Raw genomic sequence first — 10,703 nt, 5'->3', positions numbered from 1 at the left:
TGTAAGCTCTTTGGGGCAGGGTCCTCTCCTCCTGTATCACTGTCTGCTTTAATCTGTCATTTGCAACCCCTATTTATTGTACAGCGCTGCGTAATATGTTGGCACTATAAATCCTGTTTATTAATAATAATAAAAATAAAAATAATAATTCTTATAATGGACGCTCTCCTAAAAAAGGGATAGAAAACCTATACAGTGTCGGGTTTATCCTTATGGGACACACATCTTTCCTGAGATTCAATTGATGTTAACAGTCCTTGGGATGATTTAGACTGGATCAGGAAATAAATACAATGACCATGAATCTCTTCAGCTTTAGCAAACTGAACTGGTAAATCTAACTCAGCAGGTCATCTTTGGAATGTATTGGCAAATATAGGCCTGATTTAATAAATCTCTCCAAGGCTGCAGCAGATACACTTTCATCAGTGAAGCTGGGTGATCCAGAAAACCTAGAATGGATCTGGTCCAGGATTGAAAACATTTGCCAACAAATAGCAAATGACTTGTAGGAAATCCAAGATTCTTTCCAGGTTTGCTGGATCACCCAGCTTCACTGATGAAAGTGTATCCTCTCCAGCCTTGGAGAGCTTTAAAAAATCAGGCCCTGTGTGTGCAATACCTAATAATTTAATAGAGCCTTGGAGTGTCATTCCCAATGCAGTTAACATACAGCTAAACAGTAACATGGAGTAAACTGTGTTTTTCTTTTTACTATTGTCTTTTGGCACCCTCATAGTTGTCTAATAAACCTTCTATTTATGGGTTCCAGCTTCAGAGGATCACCCCATATAAGTCTGCGGTCAACCTGAAGATATGTGGCCAGCAGCAAAAAGATTTGTAACCACTGAGTAGGCTGTGGCTGTCCCATAGTATGTATGTATCTGGAGCAGGATGAGGATAGCATATTATATATCAGAGGTCTAAGAAGGCAGCAGACATGTACTTATAGGACACATTATTATTATATTATTATTATTATTATTATTAATAATAATAAACAGGATTTATATAGCGCCAACATATTACGCAGCGCTGTACATTAAATAGGGGTTGCAAATGACAGACTAATACAGACAGTGATACAGAAGGAGAGGACCCTGCCCCGAAGAGCTTACAATCTAGTAGGTTTTTCCTAGGTTTCTCAGTTGGCAAAATGTTCTGCATTCAAAAATCTCTTACCTAAATGATGCCCCCCCCCCCCCCAAAAAAAAAAATGTTCTGCAAGCAATGACCCCAAAGTTAAAAAGACAAACCTAACCACAATGCTACAGATCTGTAAAATCTAACCTAGTATATGTATAAATGAAAATATATGCCCTTTGCTTGTTTTGGCTGTGCTCCTTTAAAAACTAGATAAACACACTGTATTCTAGGGCACAACAGAGACATCACAAAAACATCAAAAAGTGGCAAACATGCTGATTTCCAAACAGCTCTATTAATATTAACCTTTGCTAAGATCTCTGTAAACATAGCAGTTGATTTCTGCCATAAAGACACAATATAGGGATTTTTTTTTCTACAATGCACAGAAAGAAATCTCCATAATTAGAGGGAGTGTTACAAGTTCATTTCCGTGAGGGGGAAAAGAGAAGGGAGCTTAAAGACTAGATGTTTAGACATCCCAGCAAGTCCCCTTGTGACCTTCCTCTGATATGTAGCAAAACATTAATCTTCTTGCCAGCAATTATAAAGAATACACAGTGATGCAGCTACAGATCAGCCAGTGCGTAATAGTAATTGTATTGTTCTCTTTTATTTATGCCTAGGCTGTACCAGTTAGATGAGGTAAGTTGAGGCTTTTTATACATTATTATTCTCGATTGGCAATACATAAAGTATGATTATACAAATATCTGTCTATTTCTCAAACACTCTTTCACACCTCTTTACATTTGCTATCAAAGCGCTTCAATGTTTTATTATCAAATAGTAAAATTTCCCTTTCTGCTTTGCATATGAATTATTGCCTTTTTTTTTCTCTTGATTAAGTGACAGCGCCTTTTGAACCGAAGAACAACACAAGGTGTAACATTTTCTTTGCAGAATTCTAGTCCCAAAACTTTCTTTTTTATGTGAACTTGGAACTTCTCAGCTGCTAAATGAAAAAACAAAAATACATGTGCAGGTTGCATTTTGCACTTTTTTAATTGAAAAGAACTTCTGCAAGGTTTTTCTTGCTGTCTGTAAGGCTCTGTGAATACTCCTATCATGTATCCAATCATAATGGAAACCAGTTATTGTTAGGCTACATACACATGTGCAATGCTTCTCCTCCGATAATTGGCTCAGGGCTGATATCAGACGAGAATCTGGCGTGTGTACAACGCCCATTGTCCATCATCCGAACGACCGTCCTGGTGGTTCCACGGACGATGGACGACGAACGATCGTAATGGAAGCGAAGGGGGAGAGGACGCAGGGTGCCACTCCGTCGTTCTCCCCCTCCCCTCTGCATAGAGCAGAACGGTGCTGTATGTACAGAGCTCGTTCATGCATCGTGCAGTCCTCAGTCGTTGGAAAGGATTGTGAAAGATCCTTTCCAACGACAAATATCGCACGTGTGTACCCAGCCTAAGTCTTTGTATACCTAACCATTCACAGCTGCTTTTTACAGGACTTGATAATGTATCTGAATCTTTATACACATGTCAGATAAGCTGTTGTGCTAATCTCAGGCGAAAATCTAATATGTATTCAGGGGCCCCCCTACGTCATCCATCAATTATCAGGATCAGGAATGATTTCTGTACACTTTTATCAGTGAAGCTGGGTGATCCAACAAACCTGGAGTGGATTTCTTCAAGTGCTTCATTTCAAGTCTTCATTTGCTATTTGCTTGCAAATGCCTTGAATCCTGGACCATATCCATTCTAGGTTTGCTGAATCACCCAGCTTCACTGATAAAAGTGTATCCTCTCCAGCCTTGGAGAGCTTTAATAAATCAGGCCCAGTGATCTGGTGTCTGTATGGGGCTTTACTGTACACTATTTCGTCCTAGGCCAACTTTTACTTTCTTTGATCTAAACAGTACAGGCAGGGGTGGGATCAATGGTCCCTGCTGTGAATGATAATGGCAAGAAGAGCCACTGGTATTGAAATACTTTCATTTTCCAAACTCCCTATGTTGCCTGCAGCACTGCCTAGTGGAGTGGGTAATACTAGTTGCTTTACAAGGTCATTCGGTTATGGCCGGGCCAGCTGGTTCCCCCTACTGTCAGGATTGTTCAGATCATAAAAAAGGAAGGTGGTTATATGATTTCTGCTGGTGAGATTCCTGTTCACTGTTGTAACCATTGCCTTGGTACAGAAAGTGATGGAATGTCCATTTTTTTTGGAGTAGTCACATTTAACAGAGGAAATTGGGGGGACATTTTTAAGTGCAGACACCTTTTTTGCTGTCTAAGAGGAAATTTGGGAGATCTTAGAGACATTGTGCCTGATTTATTTAAACTCTCCAAGACTAAGGACGATAGACTATCATGGGTGAACCTGAGTCATCTAAAACAACCTGGAAATAATTTCTTTAAAATTATTTGCTATTAAATGACAATAGTTTAAAACCTGAACAAGATCCATATTGGGTTTGCTGGATCACCCATGTTCTCCCATGATAGTCTATGTCCCCTAGTCTTGGAGCTCTTTAAACTCTTAAATAGGCCCAATATATTGCATAAATATCTGATAGGATCCTAAAGTGCACTGAGCCTATAATATGAAAATTAAATATTTTATAAATATTCATATACACAGTTAGGTTTAAAAAACATTTATCAGCGAAAGACAAAAAACAGCTTTATTAGATTACTTATCTCTGTAGCTGTGTGTAGTGTGAAACAATTATTATTAATAAACAGGATTCATATAGTGACAACATATTACGCAGCGCTGTACATTAAATAGGGGTTGCAAATGACAGACTAATACAGACAGGAAAGGACCCTGCCCTGAAGAGTTTACAATCTAATTTAATCCCAAATATCACAACACAGACTACTTTGGGATTAGGCTGAATTCTAACAAAAGCACCTGCTGTTTCGGAGAGCTGGCAGGCTGGTAAAAAAGGGCAGAGTAGCTGCAATTCTCCGTTCTCTAATCTAAAATTTAAAAATCAATGTCTCACAATGTGCATCGTCCTGTTCTGTGCATTTTTTCCCGAAGAAGCTGGATGACATGCCCCTTGAATCTCTTACCTTTTCAACTAACAAAAAAATTTCAGACACAACTAAATACACAATTAAATACATATTGTTTATTGTTTTATTAGCAAGCCTTTCTTTCACTGTGCTTTTTCCATTTCTACAATGAATATTTCCGATTTCATGGTTACTTCTTGGCCAGCTCCTTGCTAATTGGACAAAGATGGTGATCCTGTTTCACTGTCCAATAATCAGGTTAAAGGAAGAGAGGTGACATGCAAAATCACAAAGCCTAACTGGAAGGTTGATTTGTCCACTCAGGAAATCAGTGTGTTACAGGTCTTGCAGCATGCAAGAGGTACATAAATCAGATTTTTTTGGCTTGTAAAAATGTGTACATATTTATAGCATTAAGTGGTGTGATTGGGGTTTCACTTTCAATAAAATACATTAGAGTTACATAGAAAACATGGCACAGCTTTGTATGTCTAAACTAGAAAAAAACACTTATAATATAAGCTTCAGTGAACAAAGGAGAACATATCCTGTGCTGTCATAGGCTCCACATTAGCTGCTCTCCATATGCATGGAAGAATGTTCATTGGCTGTGTTAAGTGAATCTAACTGCTTTTCATTTAAAGCTTTTTTCATTTAAAGCTTCGGTCTTAAAATAGACTGAGGTTCTTATTAAGAGTAATATTCACTCAATCTGCTTTAATCAGCTTACAATATGGAGTTATCAGAATCAGTTATGTGCAAATTTGGCGTTAGGTACAATTAAATGCTAAAGTGGATCAGCTGGAGCCACTGAATGTTTTTAACTCATTTGTGACTATTATTGGCATATTTATAATTGGAGAAAATGGAATATCAAGGTCACTTGATTGTGGGTCAAATCAGTTTTAAACTATTTGTTAATTATTATTATTAGCAGTAGTAATAGTGGATACTTTATTAGTTTTAATATACCAAGTTTTAGTAGTGGTGATAGTAGTAGATGTAGTAATAATAGTTGCAATAGTCAATAGAGCATTGTTTGAGTGTTGTTGAGTAAAATAATATTTGAAGTACTAGAAAGGTGCTGATGGACCCCCAAGAACACTTGTATGAATATGAATAGAGTGGACATAAGAATGGGTATGTGCAGCTTACTTTTCAGCTATAGTCTAAATTAATCTCAGAAATTATTCTTAATAATAACTAAAGGCAGGTTTGGACCTGCAGCAGGACAAGCGATCGGACATATCTCCTGGTGGCTTGCACCTTTTCAGCTGCTTTGCAAGTTTGGCAGCAGGCAACAATGATCTATACTAAACAACTCACTGCCACCCACATTCATTCTCTGCCACCCAACACATGTAGTGTCTCCACCAAGGCAGCAGTTCACTTTTATGAGGATGCAGTAACCACACAACAACCTGCCCCCACAATGATCCCAGAGCATAACACCGCCCCCACACGCTTAGGGACTTTTTTGGCCTGGCAGTGTATGACTTTTGCGTACTGGCCGTGTATTAAGTTTTGGGATTGAAATAGTTTAAATACACAATAGGAGATAACCATAGGTTTATTTTTTATTATAATTATTATTATTATTATTAATAAACAGGATTTATATAGCGCCAACATAATACACAGCGCTGTACATTAAATAGGGGTTGCAAATGACAGACTAATACAGACAGTGACACAGGAGGGCAAAAGGACCCTGCCCCGAGGAGCTTACAATCTAGGAGAATTCATAAAGAGCTGGTTATTTTTTTAAACCTGTACAGTTCTGTACTTATGTGCCCCAATGTTTGCTTTCTTGTTGAACTATGGCAATTAAAAATCTACAGCATGTGCCACTTCTGTGTTTTTCTGCCTCCCCAAAAACCAAATGGCAGTAATATAGTGGCTGGTGATTATAGCAGGGATTGCAGCATCCAGCCCACTCTAACGTATTGCATACCAGATATTTTTCGGTAAGTGTATCCCTGCAAAAAAACGAAGTTTGGAGGCACAGGCAGGGGGACAAGTGTAATCATTCTTTTCATGTGCTTTATTTTTTTATTTATTTTAGTGACAAAGTCATTGCGTTCCTTACTACTTTAAAATACAACTTTTGTTTACTCCTATAGAGAATTTGAATGAATGATCTCCAAAATCCCTGCAGGCTTCTAATTCAAGTATCTAAAAATGATGTGCCTTCAATTGATCTCTATGAGGAAGTGCCTGACTGTAGAAATTAATTAGATCTTTCTCATTTAAGTGGACACACACTGCTACAAACACAGCAAGGGCATGTTTCTCCCTTTGAAGCTGACCTGGTCAGTAATGGTCCCATTAATTTCCACCATGGTTGCTCTTTTGTAAGAAATTGTATTCTTTTCCTTTAGACATGACATTTCAGAAACAAATGGGAAACACTTTAAATAGTTGCATTTTAAACAGTTTGTGGTTTTAAATAGTTGTTGCTGCTGTTGTCACACAAGTGTTTTGTGCACAGTGTATTTTCAAGAGTATTTTAGGAATGGTTTCCAGGTGCCTGGTATTGATTATATCATTGGTGATATGCCTTTCCATGATGGCACATTTGCTTTCATTTCATATCAATAAATGAGCTCTTATTTATATCTTTAACTGATTTATTAAGCACAGTGTGGCTTTAAACAATAAATATGACTACTGCATCTACAATGATAACATCAGTAATGTCAATATATATGGTCTAAGTTTGATTTGACCCATAAGGAACACTTGTACTATCTAATGTACTACTACCGGTATATGATTATTAAAATGATGATGATTAAAATATAACTTGACCTGTAAATACAACATTAATACATTGCAGCTTACCAGATGTCATGACCGCATTAGTTTTCCGTTGCCAGACGAGCATTCTTAGTAAATACAGAAATTGTTGATCTTGCTGGTCCTGTTGACTTTTGGATCGTGCCAGATAAGTGGTGTCCTTGCCACTTCCTGTAACATCAGATAGAACCTTATATTTCGGTTGTAAACTTATAATCCAATCACCCCAACCTTTGTAATGAACAATGGCAGACATGTTGCCAATCCTAGCTCCCTCTATAGCTACATTGGGAAAATAGTATAGATGAGATATGACAGGAAGCATGTTTTTTGCAGAATTAGGTTGCAGACGTCCCACCAAAAGCTTCGTACACATGTCAGACTGTTCATCTCAGGCAAAATCTGACATTTGGTCCCCCATTCTGTTCATCAATTAGTCATGATGGATTGATGAATGACCAACTGAGAACAACTGCTGTGCAATTCCATGAAGGAGAACACAATTTGATTCCATTTTACCAGAACAGTGCTGTTCGTACAGTTACTCATTCATTCATCTGTCACTGGAAACAACCACAGAAGATGGGTTCCAGCACAAATCATCTGGTGTGTGTAGGAGGCTTAAAGTGAGCCTAAACCTAAATTTTTACCTTATATAAAAGAAAACCCTTTTATATAAGGTAAAAATTACTTTCTTTTTGGGGGAGGGTGGGTTAAAACCCTATTTTCATTGAATGAGACAGAATGGGAGCTCAGGGCCTCCTGGGATAAATGCATCATGCACCCCAGGAGGCCTCTGTGCATGCCCGGTCCTTGACATACGCAGAAGGAGCTTTTTCTTTATTAGGCTCTATTAATATTATTCTTTATTATGTTTTTTCCTTTCTACCGCAGGCTACATCACTTGATGCAGGATTGGGTGATGTTGGAAAAAGGGCAAAGTAGATGGCAGCTCCCAGGCATTCTAAGACGTTGCGAGACCCGATCTCCAAAACCTCCAAAGGGATGGTTGTATCTGCAAAAGGTGAGTGAGTTTTTTTGTTTTTTTTTTAGTAATTTTTGCCTTATATAAAAGAGTTGTCTACTCTTTTTGTTTAGGTCCTCTTTAAGAAAAGAGAATACAGAAGGGAATGCAGTAAAAGTAAGGCTACGTACACACATGCAATAATTGTTGCCGGAAGCGAAAAAATAATGACCGAAAAAAGTACACCGGCAGGTCACCAACGCCGATGAACAAGAAATGTCGCTGGAAACAATCGACCATCCTGGCGGTTCCGTCGTTCAGTGATCTTGGATTGTGAACTCACTCACTGTATTGTTCCATTGATCGTATCTAATGCGTGTACATTATTGGTGGATTATATTTGAACGATTGTATCGTTACAGCATGTAAAGAATCGCGCACTATACAATCAATTAAAATAATTGTGAATAATCGTTGATCTGTCATTAGTCATTCATTTTCTAATGACAATTATCACACGTGTGTACCTAGCCTTAGATATTAACTGTAGTACAGGTTGTACTTTTGTCATTATAATAGGTAGCAGTATAGAAGAGCCATTATACATTTTTTAGTTCCGAACTGTGCCTATATTTTTTTTTCTTGCCCTTTTGTAATAATCCTTTTTACCATATAAAAACCACTCTCTGGAAAATAGAATTATCCAAACACAAGACATGGAGGAGACGGAATGTGTAACAACTGTATTTTCAAGCATCATCCGTGGTCAAATCTTTACGAAGCAGGAGTCTGCTCTCCAATGTTCAACCTCTAGGCAAAAGATAACTCTTTTAAGCCGCCTGTCCTGAGATATATCCAAGAACCACTGTTACAGAATGTAAAAGCATGGAACATGCTGATTTAGTGGTGTGCCCCTTTTCTACAACCATTTGTACTTTTGGAGGCATAATCAGTCTCCTGTTGCTATCAGTGGGGGAGCAAAGTTTTTCTCTTTCGTGCTTGAAATAAAAATAGTTTTGTGCAAATTCTTTTTTTTTTTTAAGCTCCACTACTCTTGATTTGCATGGCAGAATTTGGAAAAGAAGTTTGTTTGATTTATGTTGCATAAGGTTTTGTGTGTGTGTGTGTTTGCATATTTTCTGTATCTGTTAAGGAACAGACTTCATTTATATGGTAATATCTGCCAGCACCCTGACTTAACATACAGAACTATCTCATGGGAAGCTGATTTTTTGTCAGTTTGGCTATACTTCAACATCTCAATGGTAGCAATAATCTTGATTAGCAAAACAATTGGAGGCCTGAAGGACCCTGCTGATCTTATGCAAAAAGATCTCAGGTTACAGTTTATTAATGTGACACATTTAGCAGCCTGACAACCATCTTAAAAAAGCCTAATTCTCTCAGACCCTATTTCCCAAATGGGACAAAAGAAGTTAATTTCAGAAATAATTTAACTAAGAAGAGGGAGATGACTGAAAACTTAACAAAGAGCTATGAAAAGCTTTTGGCATCCAGACAGAATAAAATTAAAAGTATACTGCCAAATCTTTGACCGGCAGTCAGAGTACAAAAAAAAATAATGATATTGAAAAAATAAAGTAAAATCCTAATTTTTAATTTAAAATTTTAATTTCCTTATGTAAATGGCATGAAACACGACATTTGTTGATACACATATAGAATTTATTATTGTATTTTTCTGCATTACGGCACATTTTTTAATAGTAGGTGTAGTAATATTATTTTTTTTAATATAACATAAAATGATACACAAGGCTAAAGCTGTTACACTAGAAATTTTTCAAATGTTCGATTAAACAAAAATAGAAATTTTGCAATCATTTTGGCAGTATTATCTTTATGCATCCTCCACATAATTACTGGTTGTCTTCCATAAAGGAAAACTATCAAGCAGACCAGAAACCCCATACCATTATTATTTTTTAGTGTGTGTATGTATTTAAATAAAATCAAGAATTAAAAGTGGTTTCTGTGTTAGTTTTCTTTTTTTTTTTTGTTTTTATCTGGTGATCTTGTGAGTAATATGTTGTCTTTGCAAAGGTGAAAGCCCTCACTGTTCTGGATTTATGAGGCAGCAGGGTTGTCATAGTAGGGCACAAAGTGTGTTAAGACCACAGAACATCCCCCACTCTTCCCAACAGAAAAAGAAGGATGCTCTGTAGAAGTCAACTGAACTGGGCTAGAAACCTAAAGCAAAACTAAATCTAGAAGACACTCACCTGACCCCATTCCATTGTGGGTGCCGCCGTCTTTCTTCCACATTCCAATTTTTGCCCATCTTGATTGGCCTGGCTGAGATGAAGTAACCCCCATACAGGGCATTTAGAAATTCGTTCAGTCCTGACACCCACAGGGGAAACAGGGATGTGCTGAGTACCCTAGCAACATGCCCCAATACTGCATTACTAGTTGCCTTGATATACAAGTCACTTCCATAAGAAATAAGCAATTTGTGACTCAGGTCACACTAATGATATAGTTGCCTATCTGCAAGCAGGACATTCCTTCCAATGGCCATCAATGGAGGCATTTTCCCACTGACTTCCACTCTAATGTATCTAATGCCTATACAGTTTAATGAGTCTGAATAATAATAAATAAAAAATAGTAAAATATATCACACATCAGAATAAAGCTTAAAATGATAAAATAAAGTTGAACCACTATTTTGATTTTTAAAAATCTTGATTACAAACAATGGCTGGTTAGAGAATAAAGCGGCGTACACCGTTCTGCTCTATGGGGAGAGGGGGGGGGGGATGAGCCAGCAGCTCCCC

The 10,703-nt window shown here is 37.5% G+C and overlaps 1 long non-coding RNA gene across 1 annotated transcript; it reads left to right on the top strand.

Moving 5' to 3' along the window:
- The first annotated feature begins 1,556 nt into the window (after positions 1-1,556).
- On the top strand, positions 1,557-9,882 carry LOC140338632 (uncharacterized). The gene is made up of 3 exons (XR_011922282.1): positions 1,557-1,791; positions 7,833-7,962; positions 8,037-9,882. It is a non-coding gene; the product is annotated as an uncharacterized lncRNA (long non-coding RNA).
- Positions 9,883-10,703: the final 821 nt, after the last annotated feature.

This window comes from Pyxicephalus adspersus, chromosome 9, assembly GCF_032062135.1.
Source record: "Pyxicephalus adspersus chromosome 9, UCB_Pads_2.0, whole genome shotgun sequence".
NCBI classification, from domain to species: domain Eukaryota; kingdom Metazoa; phylum Chordata; class Amphibia; order Anura; family Pyxicephalidae; genus Pyxicephalus; species Pyxicephalus adspersus.
Note: the sequence above shows the minus strand (reverse complement) of the source record. Positions and strands in the feature narration are given on the sequence as shown.